Source organism: Drosophila novamexicana, unplaced genomic scaffold (assembly GCF_003285875.2).
Source record: "Drosophila novamexicana strain 15010-1031.04,08,12 unplaced genomic scaffold, DnovRS2.1 tig00001724-arrow-arrow-pilon, whole genome shotgun sequence".
NCBI lineage: Eukaryota > Metazoa > Arthropoda > Insecta > Diptera > Drosophilidae > Drosophila > Drosophila novamexicana.
In genome coordinates, this window is record NW_020824883.1 from 33588 (window position 1) to 51007 (window position 17420).

The 17420-nt window shown below is 47.9% G+C and overlaps 2 long non-coding RNA genes across 2 annotated transcripts; both read right to left on the reverse strand.

The window, feature by feature from the left end:
* Positions 1-8020: 8020 nt before the first annotated feature.
* On the reverse strand, positions 8021-8498 carry LOC115768253. The gene is made up of 3 exons (XR_004018502.1): positions 8436-8498; positions 8330-8363; positions 8021-8242 (listed from the first exon to the last, which is right to left on the reverse strand). It is a non-coding gene; the product is annotated as an uncharacterized LOC115768253 (long non-coding RNA).
* A 6638-nt stretch (positions 8499-15136) lies between these two features.
* Positions 15137-15773, reverse strand: LOC115768252. Its single transcript, XR_004018501.1, has 3 exons — positions 15711-15773; positions 15605-15638; positions 15137-15517 (listed from the first exon to the last, which is right to left on the reverse strand). It is a non-coding gene; the product is annotated as an uncharacterized LOC115768252 (long non-coding RNA).
* Positions 15774-17420: the final 1647 nt, after the last annotated feature.

The following is a 17420-nucleotide window of genomic DNA, read 5'->3' on the forward strand; positions in this document are numbered from 1 at the left end:
AATAAATATGATTATAAAAGAATTGTCCTAAGGGTACCCTTTTTAAGGTAACATTAAGCATTGTTTTTTTAGACGATTATTAAACAGGTCATCAGATTCGTTTCTAAGTTTTTTCTGATAATTTTTTAAGATTAAAACAAAGTTTTCATTAAATGTTGAATGGTTCAGCGGTATATAATATATTCTGCTCGGACACGATCTTAGTATTTATTGCATAAAAAGCTTGGTACGGATAACAAAGGGAGATATTTTCCACTTTTCGGTTTTGTACGGAGACTGAGCTAGAGAAACGTACACTAAAATGGCATTCCACCATTTGCGACTTTGGAAGGTCACTGCGCGTATTATGCCATGATGTTCGCTTTATCAGGCGCTGCAATAGAGATCCAATTCATGTCACACTGACGAATTAGCAGCAGTCCTGTGTCTGCTGATCACTTGCCATCAAGGCAAGAGTTACTGTCGTTGCCTTCCTCGAATTCCAAATGTCCTGTATCCAATGAGAGCTGCAACTTGCATCCATTCTTGGACCGATAAGACGATGCATACTTTCTTGGGATACTGCAGATTTAGTGGGTTGCAATATATTATGAAAAACACCACGACTGTTTTCAGTGAGGATTTTGAAATGTTCTTTATTCGGAACTCTGTCCGCTTCAAACAAAAGATGATCTGAGCTGTAAATGCTTGGGGCAAACACTTATATTTTCTTTTATAAAGTTTGTTAAGTTTACAACACCTAATGGTCCTTTCAGTCGTGAATTCTTTGTGTTGCATTTGACGTTATCGGTAGCATCGAGGGTTTACCTAGTTGGTTGCGTGCGATATTATCGGCCACGCCGATATCTTTTCGTCATATGGTCAGTGTATGCGGGGTGAAGCTGCGCCCACGGCGGAGCCCAAATTTTTGAAGGGTGGCAACGCCAGACTTGCTATCCACGGCGTCAAAAGCGACGATTGCTATTGGCCGCCCGGTTCGCTCTTAAAGAGAATAGAATAGAGTGGATCGCATGCCCTTGGTCGTCATTTGGGCCATTGACCCAAAAAAATGCAGCTGTGCAGCAACGGTGCACGCCTCGCCAATGTATGCGTGTGCCGAAATTCGGCACCGATGATGTTGCTGCCCAAATGTAAACGGAGTTCGACTTTGTCAGCGGTCCACAGCGGACGCACCGGCTCGTAGTTAAGAATTTTTGGATGTGGGATATTTTTTTTTGCCGGCCACGGAGCATGTGCTTAACCAAAAAGATAAAAATCAAGGGACATACATTTGTTATGGACGGGTTTTCTTTATTAGTCAATTGCTTAATCCGTATGTGCTAACGTATTGCAAAAGAAAAACACATAAAACTTAAGTGCGACGAAACGAACTAAAAAAAAAGGAAATAAAAATTAACGGTTCCGGCAACAAAGGGACCAGCTCCCGCACCAGAGAAGTCCACGAACATACCAAAAGCCAGGAATCGGCTCAGCAGCGCACACCAGCCATATCCGCGACGCCGCCAGCCAAGCGTCGGCGCAACCCTGAAGGCGACGAGACGAGCCACCAACGACCGGACGCCAACAACGAAGAAGCGGCCACAGGCGAGACCACGCCCACATCCTCCGAGTGAGTCCGTTCTATTTTGCCCATCCTCGTTAGAGCTCTTGGCAAAGAAATGATGGAGACTCCTGACCGTACTCCCTGAAAAAGAACAGATTATTTTTGTCGTTAGATTAAGTTTTTTGTATTTATTAATCATGTCTATACATACATAGGCACATACGCCGAGTTTCACTTTAGAGTGCGAACGGTGAGGGAATTTCCAAAGGTGATGCATCTGCGCATAAAAGATATAAATATAAAATTAACACTTGCGCGAACTATGTTCACATACTTACCTAATTGGAATTATCCATTTATATCGCCCCTTACCACCCCCAGAGAGCTCTTTAGGTAGGGTAAGGTAGAATTAAGCGATTTAATACAATTTATATCACCTACCTGTTGCACGACTGATTATCGTGACATACCCAGTTTTACGTAGTTGTATGGGCACATTGTTCCTAAATTGGCGCAACGATTGCCTCTTAATTGCCTCCGTGCGTGTTTTTTTTTGCGGCGACTAGCGATATCTTTGTAGAATTTCTTCGCCTGTTCCATTTGGTGCTGTTAAAATAAAAAAAAGGAATTCTAGGAGATAAGAGAAAAATTTAGGCATTAATACACTTTGTCCATAAGTATAAATATAAATATGCAACATTAATACGCATCCGGGTAAGAAACGTCACGTGCATGAATATTAATTCATCTGGACGGAGACCTCGTGCAAATCAGAAAGAAAAAAAAGAAATATTAATGCCAATAATTATAAGAATGCACAAACCATTATACGCACCTGTGAAGCTAACCAAATATGAGATTCAAAATAGCTGCAAAGATAAATGCCATAAGCAATGATTATAATTGTTATACACTTAAAGAAAACGCAACCAATTATATACCGTATCTGATGAGAGAAATGTCCGGTTAAATTTTCTTCGATGGGGAGAGTTGGCATAATAGCCGGCACAGGCTGATGGCCATCTAATGGACAAAATGTGGGAGACGAGAAGGTGATCGTCTCATGGTTGGGCGGGTACGCTGGGTCCGGAACCAGGGCCCGATCTGGAAGAGTAAGGTGGATAAATAGTGTTTTTTGTTAATTTATATTGAGTGTCTCACCTTTGTTGTTTACATTTTCTTAGTTGTTACAGCTGTTTATTTTGTTCATGAGTTGGATGTTCCGATTGTTTGACGTTATCGATTTGTGGTTCGTTTTGCATAGTGTTGTGTAAGTCTGTTTTGTTACAGACGTGTAGCTTTGTTGTTATCGATTGTGCGGACTGCGGGCCAGGGACTACACCCAGAGAAACCGATAAGCCAGCCGGCGCGGCCCACCGAGAAACAAGCAGTTTCGTAACAATATGGCGCCCAAATTGAAGAAGCACTCGGCTTCTTTGAAGAAAACGATTGCTTTGGCTTCAGGACCCACACCGCTGAAGTCTTATGTGGCACGAGTAGGGAGCTCATAATCGCGCAGCGAGGTTGAAGTACCACCACAACGTACAGAAACGCCGCCGGGAGAACTGGAGGAAGCATTCGTGCGAGGCAGGAACTCATCCCGACATGTACGCTGGAACTGCAGACAATTCGATCACGTCTTTAGAGACTGCCTGTCCAAGGAGCGGAAAATATTCTGCTATAGGTGTGGAAAACCGGACACTTTCTGCTCCCAGTGTGAAAACTGTCCGGGAAACCCCAGAGGGAGCGTGGTGATGGCAAACGCGGGGAAGCAGACGAGGGGTACCTACCAAAGCCAATAATCATTGAAAAGGAGACGGAGATATTAATATAAGCAAAGGAGGAACACGTAGGGGCTTACCGTATGAAGAACGTGTTCGGGCATACATGTCGGCCCGAAATAGAATTTTTGGTGAGCGACAGCCGGAAGGGATGACACTAGCCAGCCGGAGAGTGGTTAAGGCACGTGCGCGCTTCCGCAGACGCAGGATTACCCGGCGCCAGGTCGTCGAGGCGGTGAGACGGGAGGATAGTATAGACCCACGCGTATTCGCCGAAGTGGAAGTCGCCGGGGCCAAGATGAAAGGGCTGCTGGACACGGGGGCCTCAGTCAGTCTGTTGGGACGAGGATGCCGGGAGTTAGTGGAGAAACTGGGATGGGAAGCGCGGCCATACGAATCGATGGTGAGGACAGCGGCGGGTGCTAATCGCCCAATTTTAGGTCGCGTGGTTCTGCCTGTGAAATACGAGAATAGAAAGGAAGATATCGTATTTTACATGTGCCCGGACCTGCGACAGAAACTATACTTGGGAATCGACTTCTGGCGGGCCTTTGAGATTGTACCAGAGCTGCTCGGTCCGGCCAGAAAGCCCGGAACACCACCAGAGGCATCTGAGGTAACGGTAGCGAACACAGAGGTGGCATATTACCGGGACGACGACGACTGCGCGGCGGATTCGGAAATGTGGGACCTGGACAACGATCAGAAGAGTCAGTTGCAAAGCGTGAAGCGCAGATTTTTCCAATTTGAGAAGGATGGCCTAGGGAAAACTCACCTGCTGCAGCACCGAATTCAGCTGATCGAGGGAGCAGAACCCGTGAAGGACAGACATTATCCGCTGTCTTTGGCCAAACAGGAGATCGTGTGGGCCGAGGTGGATAAAATGCTAAAGTTAGGCATCATCGAGGAGAGTGACAGCCCCTGGAGCAACCGGACGACGGTGGTGATGAGGCCTGGGAAGAACAGGTTTTGCTTAGACGCCAGGAAACTAAACAGTGTGACGGTAAATGACGCTTACCCGCTTCCATGCATCGAGGGCATCCTATCGCGAATCGACGAGACTCATTTTATCTCTAGCGTCGACCTTAAGTTCGCGTTCTGGCAAATCGAGATTGAGGAGAAGAGCAGGGCGTATACGGCGTTTACCGTACCAGGGAGGCCGTTGTACCAGTTCGGCCACATGCCATTCGGGCTCTGCAACGCCGCTCAACAACTTTGTAGGCTCATGGACAAGGTAATCCCGGCGAATCTGAGGTCCAACGTGTTCGTATAACTAGACGATTTGCTGATAATATCGGCAGATTTTCCAACGCACCTAAAATATTTGGAACTGGTGGCCGAGTGTCTGAGGAACGCGAACCTAACCATAGGCATAGCGAAGTCAAAATTCTGCTTCCGCAACCTAAACTACCTGGGTTTCATCATAGGCGGCGGGACGCTGCGCATGGATCCGGGAAGAGTAGAAGGAATCCGGAACATTCCGAATCCGAGGACGGTCAAGGAACTACGAAGCTTCTTAGGTACAGCCGGGTGGTATCGACGATTCATAAAGAACTTCGCCGAGATCTCGGTACCGTTGACTGATGCCCTTAGGAAGAACTGGTAAATTTGTGTTGAGTGACGAGGCCATGGATGCCATAGAAAGCTTGAAGTTAGCCCTGACCACAGCTCCCGTGTTAGTTCACGCAGATTTTCGAAGACCATTCTTCATCCAATGCGACGCGTCTCACTACGGAATAGGAGCCGTGTTGTTCAAGTTAGACGACGAGCAACAGGAAAGGCCGATCGCATTCTTCTCGACCAAACTCAACAAGCACCACATCAACTATTCGGTGACCGAGAAGGAATGCCTAGCCGCCAAACTGGCCATACATCGATTCCAACCGTACGTGGAGATGATGCCGTTCACGGTAATCACCGATCATGCGAGCCTGCAGTGGATTATGAGTCTCAAAGACTTGAGCGGGAGATTAGCCAGGTGGTCCCTAGAACTGCAAGCGTTCCCTTTCTCCATGCAGTACCGCAAGGGAGCCGGCAACGTCGTCGCAGACACGTTGTCCCGAAGCGTGGAAGAGGTCATACTGACCCCAGAGGATCTGTTGGGATTTCTGACCCCGGAGTTCGAGAGCACCGAATATCGAGAGCTGATAAAAGAGGTGATGAGCCAACAAGGGTTGTTCTGTTCTGTTCTGTTCAAGTGGACCGTGAACGAGAGCTTGAAGGATGAGGTCGAGGGCACAAGTAAGAAGCTGGGTGCCGGAGTCGCTGATTGGTAGGACTCATCCAACAAGCACACGCGGACGAGACGTCAGCTCATGGAGGCATGAGGAAACGCTGCACGCGCTGCGCAGGCGATATTATTGGCTCAACATGGCCATACAAGTCAAGGACTATGTACGGAAATGCGATACATGCAAAGAGACCAAGGAACAAAACTACCGGATGCAGGTCGGAATTGGGGAAGAAGTGCGCACCGACCGCCCCTTCCAGAAGCTATATAACGACTTCTTGGGGAAGCGTGGATATTCGTCGTCGTAGACCACTTCTCGAAATTTACCTTAAGGTGTTCTTCAAATTTGGCGTGCCGAAAGTGATCCATTCGGATAATGGACGATAATGGCATTACTCACCTGCGCAGAGCAACGCCGCCGAACGCGTGAACCGCACAGTGCTGTCTGCAATCAGAACCTACCTGGGTCAGGATCATCGGGATTGGGACGCGTACCTACCAGAGGTGGAAGTGGCGATCCGGAATGAGGTCCACAGCGCTACGGGAGTGACTCCGTTCTTCGCGGTCTTTGGACAGCAAATGTACCTGAATGGTTCCAGTTACAAACTGGCCATGAAGCTGAGATCGTTGTCCAATCACAGTATTTCTGACCTTGACGTGAAGGACAGACTGGCTGTAATCCGAAGCCAAGTCAAGGACCTGCACACCGCATACGAGCGAAGTCGCCAACGGTACGACCACCGCGCGCGCCAGCTCAATCTGGAACAGGACAGGAAGTGCTGAGGCGCAACTTCGCACTAAGCAGCTTCGGCAAAACCATCAATGCCAAGTTCGCCCGGAAATTCTTGAAGATCCGAGTCGTCCGAGCCGTGGGCACCAACGCCTACGAGTTAGAAGATATCCAGGGACGCGTGCTAGGCGTCTTCCACGCAAAAGATATACGAACATAATCGTAATTTGCTCACCTCCCTGCCAGGCAATGGCGGCGGCAGCGCCCGTCCTCCCTGTTTTTTTTTCTTTCGGGCAGTGCGAAAATATAGATTACTTGTCGTGAGTGTGGCCTACGTGGGGTATCGTTATTAGCCGGCTGGATCAATCCATGAAATGCGCACGCACATTCCTTGTATCGGTCATTCATGTCATTACAAGAATCTGCGTGGTGATGTTGCATTTGACGTTATCGGTAGCACCGAGGGCTTACCTAGTTGGTTGCGTGCGATATTATCGGCCACGCCGATATCTTTTCGTCATATGGTCAGAGTATGCGGGGTGAAGCTGCGCCCACGGCGGAGCCCAAACTTTTGAAGGATGGCAACGCCAGACTTGCGATCCACTTCGCCAAAAGCGACGATTGCTATTGGCCGCCCGGTTCGCTCTTAAAGAGAATATGAATAGAGTGGATCGCATGCCCTTGGTCGTCATTTGGGCCATTGACCCAAAAAAATGCAGCTGTGCAGCAACGGTGCCCGCCTCGCCAATGTATGCGTGTGCCGAAATTCGGCACCGATGATGTTGCTGCCCAAATGTAAACGGAGTTCGACTTTGTCAGCGGTCCACAGCGGACGCACCGGCTCGTAGTTAAGAATTTTTGGATGTGGGATATTTTTTTTTGCCGGCCACGGAGCATGTGCTTAACCAAAAAGATAAAAATCAAGGGACATACATTTGTTATGGACGGGTTTTCTTTATTAGTCAATTGCTTAATCCGTATGTGCTAACGTATTGCAAAAGAAAAACACATAAAACTTAAGTGCAACGAAACGAACTAAAAAAAAAAGGAAATAAAAATTAACGGTTCCGGCAACAAAGGGACCAGCTCCCGCACCAGAGAAGCCCACGAACATACCAAAAGCCAGGAATCGGCTCAGCAGCGCACACCAGCCATATCCGCGACGCCGCCAGCCAAGCGTCGGCGCAACCCTGAAGGCGACGAGACGAGCCACCAACGACCGGACGCCAACAACGAAGAAGCGGCCACAGGCGAGACCACGCCCACATCCTCCGAGTGAGTCCGTTCTATTTTGCCCATCCTCGTTAGAGCTCTTGGCAAAGAAATGATGGAGACTCCTGACCGTACTCCCTGAAAAAGAACAGATTATTTTTGTCGTTAGATTAAGTTTTTTGTATTTATTAATCATGTCTATACATACATAGGCACATACGCCGAGTTTCACTTTAGAGTGCGAACGGTGAGGGAATTTCCAAAGGTGATGCATTTGCGCATAAAAGATATAAATATAAAATTAACACTTGCGCGAACTATGCTCACATACTTACCTAATTGGAATTATCCATTTATATCGCCCCTTACCACCCCCAGAGAGCTCTTTAGGTAGGGTAAGGTAGAATTAAGCGATTTAATACAATTTATATCACCTACCTGTTGCACGACTGATTATCGTGACATACCCAGTTTTACGTAGTTGTGTGGGCACATTGTTCCTAAATTGGCGCAACGATTGCCTCTTAATTGCCTCCGTTCGTGTTTTTTTTTGCGGCGACTAGCGATATCTTTGTAGAATTTCTTCGCCTGTTCCATTTGGTGCTGTTAAAATAAAAAAAAAGGAATTCTAGGAGATAAGAGAAAAATTTAGGCATTAATACACTTTGTCCATAAGTATAAATATAAATATGCAACATTAATACGCATCCGGGTAAGAAACGTCACGTGCATGAATATTAATTCATCTGGACGGAGACCTCGTGCAAATCAGAAAGAAATAAAAGAAATATTAATGCCAATAATTATAAGAATGCACAAACCATTATACGCACCTGTGAAGCTAACCAAATATGAGATTCGAAATAGCTGCAAAGATAAATGCCATAAGCAATGATTATAATTGTTATACACTTAAAGAAAACGCAACCAATTATATACCGTATCTGATGAGAGAAATGTCCGGTTAAATTTTCTTCGATGGGGAGAGTTGGCATAATAGCCGGCACAGGCTGATGGCCATCTAATGGACAAAATGTGGGAGACGAGTAGGTGATCGTCTCATGGTTGGGCGGGTACGCTGGGTCCGGAACCAGGGCCCGATCTGGAAGAGTAAGGTGGATAAATAGTGTTTTTTGTTAATTTATATTGAGTGTCTCACCTTTGTTGTTTACATTTTCTTAGTTGTTACAGCTGTTTATTTTGTTCATGAGTTGGATGTTCCGATTGTTTGACGTTATCGATTTGTGGTTCGTTTTGCATAGTGTTGTGTAAGTCTGTTTTGTTGCAGACGTGTAGCTTTGTTGTTATCGATTGTGCGGACTGCGGGCCAGGGACTACACCCAGAGAAACCGATAAGCCAGCCGGCGCGGCCCACCGAGAAACAAGCAGTTTCGTAACAATATGGCGCCCAAATTGAAGAAGCACTCGGCTTCTTTGAAGAAAACGATTGCTTTGGCTTCAGGACCCACACCGCTGAAGTCTTATGTGGCACGAGTAGGGAGCTCATAATCGCGCAGCGTGTAGTGGAATCCGAGAATCACGACGGAAGTAGAGAATATCTATAAACATGAGAAGTTTTCTTGTAGTGGTTGATGACGGTAAGTCACGTTCGCATGTTGGCGAAACGTTCGCGACCGTTTATCGGTAGGTCTTACTAGAGTTTGTTTATTGTTTTCTATTTGTTTTGTCCACTCTGTGCTAACGCTGGGATGTGCTGGCCGTAGTTAAATGAGCTTCGGTGACAGGTGACCCAGGACGATATAAAGCCGATCCAGAGCCACACCTGACACACAGCATACCTTAAGGGTGCCCAGAAGTGTGACAGAAACCAAATAGTCTTCAAGGTAGTGTTCCTTGAATGCCGTTCGTCAGTCAAACTGACGAACTGAGCATTTGACGAATGCTTAAGTGTTGTCCATTGTCCAGATTATGCGTAGATTAGTTAGCCTGATTTGTCTTCTCTCCCCCAAGTATTTGAAATTAATTAGAAGGAAAAAAATGTAATTTTGTGAATATTCTTGTGGTCGATGTGTATGAAATTATTATTCTTTATTAGTAAGATTTGTTAGTGGGTGTTTATTTATTTATTAATTTATTAGGAATATTGGTAACGTTTTTTTTTTAAGAGACAGATCCCTAAAGAGGGTCACCTGGTAGACTTGGAGAAAGAATTGGCGCAACAAGATAAGCCTCCACGAAACCTGGAGTTCCCAAAAGCCCGAATAACCGCCATTTTCGAGTAGAGGACCGGAGAGCGGATGATTTTCAACCGGAGGAGGCGTACGCCAACGTGAAGCTCGAGCGGTGGAGCGTCAAGTTTGACGGCGAGGACGCGATACAATCGGTCGAAGACTTCGTGTTCCGCCTGGAGTTCCTGCAAAGGCGGGCAATGCCCGTGGAAGGGGGTCCTGCGTGGTTTCCACCTGCTCCTGACCGGCCGTGCCCACGAGTGGTATTGGATGCACGTGCGGCATTCTAGGGTCGACGCTGGATGCAACTGCGACAGGCCCTTTTGGACAGGTTCCGGGGCTACCAGACGGAACACGATGTGATGCAGGAGCTATTACAATGAGAGCAACAGGTCAGCGAAGGGGTGGATGATTATATACACCACATGCTCGCCGCGCGATTCCTGAAGCCGCTGAGAGACCGCGAGCTGGTGAAGATTATAAGGCTTGGTTTGAAAGAAAGTCTGGCGAAATATATCTATGCCATGGACGTACTCACCGTGGATGAACTGGGGCAAGAGTGCCTAGAAGTGGAGAGGCACATGGGTCGCAGAAGCCGGACGGGTTACCTGAACCCGTCGCGTTGTCCACAAGGAACGAGGCCCGTAGTCCACGAGGTTGAAGTACCACCACAACGTACAGAAACGCCGCCGGGAGAACTGGAGGAAGCATTCGTGCGAGGCAGGAACTCATCCCGACATGTACGCTGGAACTGCAGACAATTCGATCACGTCTTTAGAGACTGCCTGTCCAAGGAGCGGAAAATATTCTGCTATAGGTGTGGAAAACCGGACACTTTCTGCTCCCAGTGTGAAAACTGTCCGGGAAACCCCAGAGGGAGCGCGGTGATGGCAAACGCGGGGAAGCAGACGAGGGATACCTACCAAAGCCAATAATCATTGAAAAGGAGACGGAGATATTAATATAAGCAAAGGAGGAACACTTAGGGGCTTACCGTATGAAGAACGTGTTCGGGCATACATGTCGGCCCGAAATAGAATTTTTGGTGAGCGACAGCCGGAAGGGATGACACTAGCCAGCCGGAGAGTGGTTAAGGCACGTGCGCGCTTCCGCAGACGCAGGATTACCCGGCGCCAGGTCGTCGAGGCGGTGAGACGGGAGGATAGTATAGACCCACGCGTATTCGCCGAAGTGGAAGTCGCCGGGGCCAAGATGAAAGGGCTGCTGGACACGGGGGCCTCAGTCAGTCTGTTGGGACGAGGATGCCGGGAGTTAGTGGAGAAACTGGGATGGGAAGCGCGGCCATACGAATCGATGGTGAGGACAGCGGCGGGTGCTAATCGCCCAATTTTAGGTCGCGTGGTTCTGCCTGTGAAATACGAGAATAGAAAGGAAGATATCGTATTTTACATGTGCCCGGACCTGCGACAGAAACTATACTTGGGAATCGACTTCTGGCGGGCCTTTGAGATTGTACCAGAGCTGCTCGGTCCGGCCAGAAAGCCCGGAACACCACCAGAGGCATCTGAGGTAACGGTAGCGAACACAGAGGTGGCATATTACCGGGACGACGACGACTGCGCGGCGGATTCGGAAATGTGGGACCTGGACAACGATCAGAAGAGTCAGTTGCAAAGCGTGAAGCGCAGATTTTTCCAATTTGAGAAGGATGGCCTAGGGAAAACTCACCTGCTGCAGCACCGAATTCAGCTGATCGAGGGAGCAGAACCCGTGAAGGACAGACATTATCCGCTGTCTTTGGCCAAACAGGAGATCGTGTGGGCCGAGGTGGATAAAATGCTAAAGTTAGGCATCATCGAGGAGAGTGACAGCCCCTGGAGCAACCGGACGACGGTGGTGATGAGGCCTGGGAAGAACAGGTTTTGCTTAGACGCCAGGAAACTAAACAGTGTGACGGTAAATGACGCTTACCCGCTTCCATGCATCGAGGGCATCCTATCGCGAATCGACGAGACTCATTTTATCTCTAGCGTCGACCTTAAGTTCGCGTTCTGGCAAATCGAGATTGAGGAGAAGAGCAGGGCGTATACGGCGTTTACCGTACCAGGGAGGCCGTTGTACCAGTTCGGCCACATGCCATTCGGGCTCTGCAACGCCGCTCAACAACTTTGTAGGCTCATGGACAAGGTAATCCCGGCGAATCTGAGGTCCAACGTGTTCGTATAACTAGACGATTTGCTGATAATATCGGCAGATTTTCCAACGCACCTAAAATATTTGGAACTGGTGGCCATGTGTCTGAGGAACGCGAACCTAACCATAGGCATAGCGAAGTCAAAATTCTGCTTCCGCAACCTAAACTACCTGGGTTTCATCATAGGCGGCGGGACGCTGCGCATGGATCCGGGAAGAGTAGAAGGAATCCGGAACATTCCGAATCCGAGGACGGTCAAGGAACTACGAAGCTTCTTAGGTACAGCCGGGTGGTATCGACGATTCATAAAGAACTTCGCCGAGATCTCGGTACCGTTGACTGATGCCCTTAGGAAGAACTGGTAGATTTGTGTTGAGTGACGAGGCCATGGATGCCATAGAAAGCTTGAAGTTAGCCCTGACCACAGCTCCCGTGTTAGTTCACGCAGATTTTCGAAGACCATTCTTCATCCAATGCGACGCGTCTCACTACGGAATAGGAGCCGTGTTGTTCAAGTTAGACGACGAGCAACAGGAAAGGCCGATCGCATTCTTCTCGACCAAACTCAACAAGCACCACATCAACTATTCGGTGACCGAGAAGGAATGCCTAGCCGCCAAACTGGCCATACATCGATTCCAACCGTACGTGGAGATGATGCCGTTCACGGTAATCACCGATCATGCGAGCCTGCAGTGGATTATGAGTCTCAAAGACTTGAGCGGGAGATTAGCCAGGTGGTCCCTAGAACTGCAAGCGTTCCCTTTCTCCATGCAGTACCGCAAGGGAGCCGGCAACGTCGTCGCAGACACGTTGTCCCGAAGCGTGGAAGAGGTCATACTGACCCCAGAGGATCTGTTGGGATTTCTGACCCCGGAGTTCGAGAGCACCGAATATCGAGAGCTGATAAAAGAGGTGATGAGCCAACAAGGGTTGTTCTGTTCTGTTCTGTTCAAGTGGACCGTGAACGAGAGCTTGAAGGATGAGGTCGAGGGCACAAGTAAGAAGCTGGGTGCCGGAGTCGCTGATTGGTAGGACTCATCCAACAAGCACACGCGGACGAGACGTCAGCTCATGGAGGCATGAGGAAACGCTGCACGCGCTGCGCAGGCGATATTATTGGCTCAACATGGCCATACAAGTCAAGGACTATGTACGGAAATGCGATACATGCAAAGAGACCAAGGAACAAAACTACCGGATGCAGGTCGGAATTGGGGAAGAAGTGCGCACCGACCGCCCCTTCCAGAAGCTATATAACGACTTCTTGGGGAAGCGTAGATATTCGTCGTCGTAGACCACTTCTCGAAATTTACCTTAAGGTGTTCTTCAAATTTGGCGTGCCGAAAGTGATCCATTCGGATAATGGACGATAATGGCATTACTCACCTGCGCAGAGCAACGCCGCCGAACGCGTGAACCGCACAGTGCTGTCTGCAATCAGAACCTACCTGGGTCAGGATCATCGGGATTGGGACGCGTACCTACCAGAGGTGGAAGTGGCGATCCGGAATGAGGTCCACAGCGCTACGGGAGTGACTCCGTTCTTCGCGGTCTTTGGACAGCAAATGTACCTGAATGGTTCCAGTTACAAACTGGCCAGGAAGCTGAGATCGTTGTCCAATCACAGTATTTCTGACCTTGACGTGAAGGACAGACTGGCTGTAATCCGAAGCCAAGTCAAGGACCTGCACACCGCATACGAGCGAAGTCGCCAACGGTACGACCACCGCGCGCGCCAGCTCAATCTGGAACAGGACAGGAAGTGCTGAGGCGCAACTTCGCACTAAGCAGCTTCGGCAAAACCATCAATGCCAAGTTCGCCCGGAAATTCTTGAAGATCCGAGTCGTCCAAGCCGTGGGCACCAACGCCTACGAGTTAGAAGATATCCAGGGACGCGTGCTAGGCGTCTTCCACGCAAAAGATATACGAACATAATCGTAATTTGCTCACCTCCCTGCCAGGCAATGGCGGCGGCAGCGCCCGTCCTCCCTGTTTTTTTTTCTTTCGGGCAGTGCGAAAATATAGATTACTTGTCGTGAGTGTGGCCTACGTGGGGTATCGTTATTAGCCGGCTGGATCAATCCATGAAATGCGCACGCACATTCCTTGTAACGGTCATTCATGTCATTACAAGAATCTGCGTGGTGATGTTGCATTTGACGTTATCGGTAGCACCGAGGGCTTACCTAGTTGGTTGCGTGCGATATTATCGGCCACGCCGATATCTTTTCGTCATATGGTCAGAGTATGCGGGGTGAAGCTGCGCCCACGGCGGAGCCCAAACTTTTGAAGGATGGCAACGCCAGACTTGAAATCCACTTCGCCAAAAGCGACGATTGCTATTGGCCGCCCGGTTCGCTCTTAAAGAGAATATGAATAGAGTGGATCGCATGCCCTTGGTCGTCATTTGGGCCATTGACCCAAAAAAATGCAGCTGTGCAGCAACGGTGCCCGCCTCGCCAATGTATGCGTGTGCCGAAATTCGGCACCGATGATGTTGCTGCCCAAATGTAAACGGAGTTCGACTTTGTCAGCGGTCCACAGCGGACGCACCGGCTCGTAGTTAAGAATTTTTGGATGTGGGATATTTTTTTTTGCCGGCCACGGAGCATGTGCTTAACCAAAAAGATAAAAATCAAGGGACATACATTTGTTATGGACGGGTTTTCTTTATTAGTCAATTGCTTAATCCGTATGTGCTAACGTATTGCAAAAGAAAAACACATAAAACTTAAGTGCGACGAAACGAACTAAAAAAAAAAGGAAATAAAAATTAACGGTTCCGGCAACAAAGGGACCAGCTCCCGCACCAGAGAAGCCCACGAACATACCAAAAGCCAGGAATCGGCTCAGCAGCGCACACCAGCCATATCCGCGACGCCGCCAGCCAAGCGTCGGCGCAACCCTGAAGGCGACGAGACGAGCCACCAACGACCGGACGCCAACAACGAAGAAGCGGCCACAGGCGAGACCACGCCCACATCCTCCGAGTGAGTCCGTTCTATTTTGCCCATCCTCGTTAGAGCTCTTGGCAAAGAAATGATGGAGACTCCTGACCGTACTCCCTGAAAAAGAACAGATTATTTTTGTCGTTAGATTAAGTTTTTTGTATTTATTAATCATGTCTATACATACATAGGCACATACGCCGAGTTTCACTTTAGAGTGCGAACGGTGAGGGAATTTCCAAAGGTGATGCATTTGCGCATAAAAGATATAAATATAAAATTAACACTTGCGCGAACTATGCTCACATACTTACCTAATTGGAATTATCCATTTATATCGCCCCTTACCACCCCCAGAGAGCTCTTTAGGTAGGGTAAGGTAGAATTAAGCGATTTAATACAATTTATATCACCTACCTGTTGCACGACTGATTATCGTGACATACCCAGTTTTACGTAGTTGTGTGGGCACATTGTTCCTAAATTGGCGCAACGATTGCCTCTTAATTGCCTCCGTGCGTGTTTTTTTTTGCGGCGACTAGCGATATCTTTGTAGAATTTCTTCGCCTGTTCCATTTGGTGCTGTTAAAATAAAAAAAAAGGAATTCTAGGAGATAAGAGAAAAATTTAGGCATTAATACACTTTGTCCATAAGTATAAATATAAATATGCAACATTAATACGCATCCGGGTAAGAAACGTCACGTGCATGAATATTAATTCATCTGGACGGAGACCTCGTGCAAATCAGAAAGAAATAAAAGAAATATTAATGCCAATAATTATAAGAATGCACAAACCATTATACGCACCTGTGAAGCTAACCAAATATGAGATTCGAAATAGCTGCAAAGATAAATGCCATAAGCAATGATTATAATTGTTATACACTTAAAGAAAACGCAACCAATTATATACCGTATCTGATGAGAGAAATGTCCGGTTAAATTTTCTTCGATGGGGAGAGTTGGCATAATAGCCGGCACAGGCTGATGGCCATCTAATGGACAAAATGTGGGAGACGAGTAGGTGATCGTCTCATGGTTGGGCGGGTACGCTGGGTCCGGAACCAGGGCCCGATCTGGAAGAGTAAGGTGGATAAATAGTGTTTTTTGTTAATTTATATTGAGTGTCTCACCTTTGTTGTTTACATTTTCTTAGTTGTTACAGCTGTTTATTTTGTTCATGAGTTGGATGTTCCGATTGTTTGACGTTATCGATTTGTGGTTCGTTTTGCATAGTGTTGTGTAAGTCTGTTTTGTTACAGACGTGTAGCTTTGTTGTTATCGATTGTGCGGACTGCGGGCCAGGGACTACACCCAGAGAAACCGATAAGCCAGCCGGCGCGGCCCACCGAGAAACAAGCAGTTTCGTAACAATATGGCGCCCAAATTGAAGAAGCACTCGGCTTCTTTGAAGAAAACGATTGCTTTGGCTTCAGGACCCACACCGCTGAAGTCTTATGTGGCACGAGTAGGGAGCTCATAATCGCGCAGCGTGTAGTGGAATCCGAGAATCACGACGGAAGTAGAGAATATCTATAAACATGAGAAGTTTTCTTGTAGTGGTTGATGACGGTAAGTCACGTTCGCATGTTGGCGAAACGTTCGCGACCGTTTATCGGTAGGTCTTACTAGAGTTTGTTTATTGTTTTCTATTTGTTTTGTCCACTCTGTGCTAACGCTGGGATGTGCTGGCCGTAGTTAAATGAGCTTCGGTGACAGGTGACCCAGGACGATATAAAGCCGATCCAGAGCCACACCTGACACACAGCATACCTTAAGGGTGCCCAGAAGTGTGACAGAAACCAAATAGTCTTCAAGGTAGTGTTCCTTGAATGCCGTTCGTCAGTCAAACTGACGAACTGAGCATTTGACGAATGCTTAAGTGTTGTCCATTGTCCAGATTATGCGTAGATTAGTAAGCCTGTGTTAGGATTTGTCTTCTCTCCCCCAAGTATTTGAAATTAATTAGAAGGAAAAAAATTTAATTTTGTGAATATTCTTGTGGTCGATGTGTATGAAATTATTATTCTTTATTAGTAAGATTTGTTAGTGGGTGTTTATTTATTTATTAATTTATTAGGAATATTGGTAACGTTTTTTTTTAAGAGACAGATCCCTAAAGAGGGTCACCTGGTAGACTTGGAGAAAGAATTGGCGCAACAAGATAAGCCTCCACGAAACCTGGAGTTCCCAAAAGCCCGAATAACCGCCATTTCCGAGTAGAGGACCGGAGAGCGGATGATTTTCAACCGGAGGAGGCGTACGCCAACGTGAAGCTCGAGCGGTGGAGCGTCAAGTTTGACGGCGAGGACGCGATACAATCGGTCGAAGACTTCGTGTTCCGCCTGGAGTTCCTGCAAAGGCGGGCAATGCCCGTGGAAGGGGGTCCTGCGTGGTTTCCACCTGCTCCTGACCGGCCGTGCCCACGAGTGGTATTGGATGCACGTGCGGCATTCTAGGGTCGACAGCTGGATGCAACTGCGACAGGCCCTTTTGGACAGGTTCCGGGGCTACCAGACGGAACACGATGTGATGCAGGAGCTATTACAATGAGAGCAACAGGTCAGCGAAGGGGTGGATGATTATATACACCACATGCTCGCCGCGCGATTCCTGAAGCCGC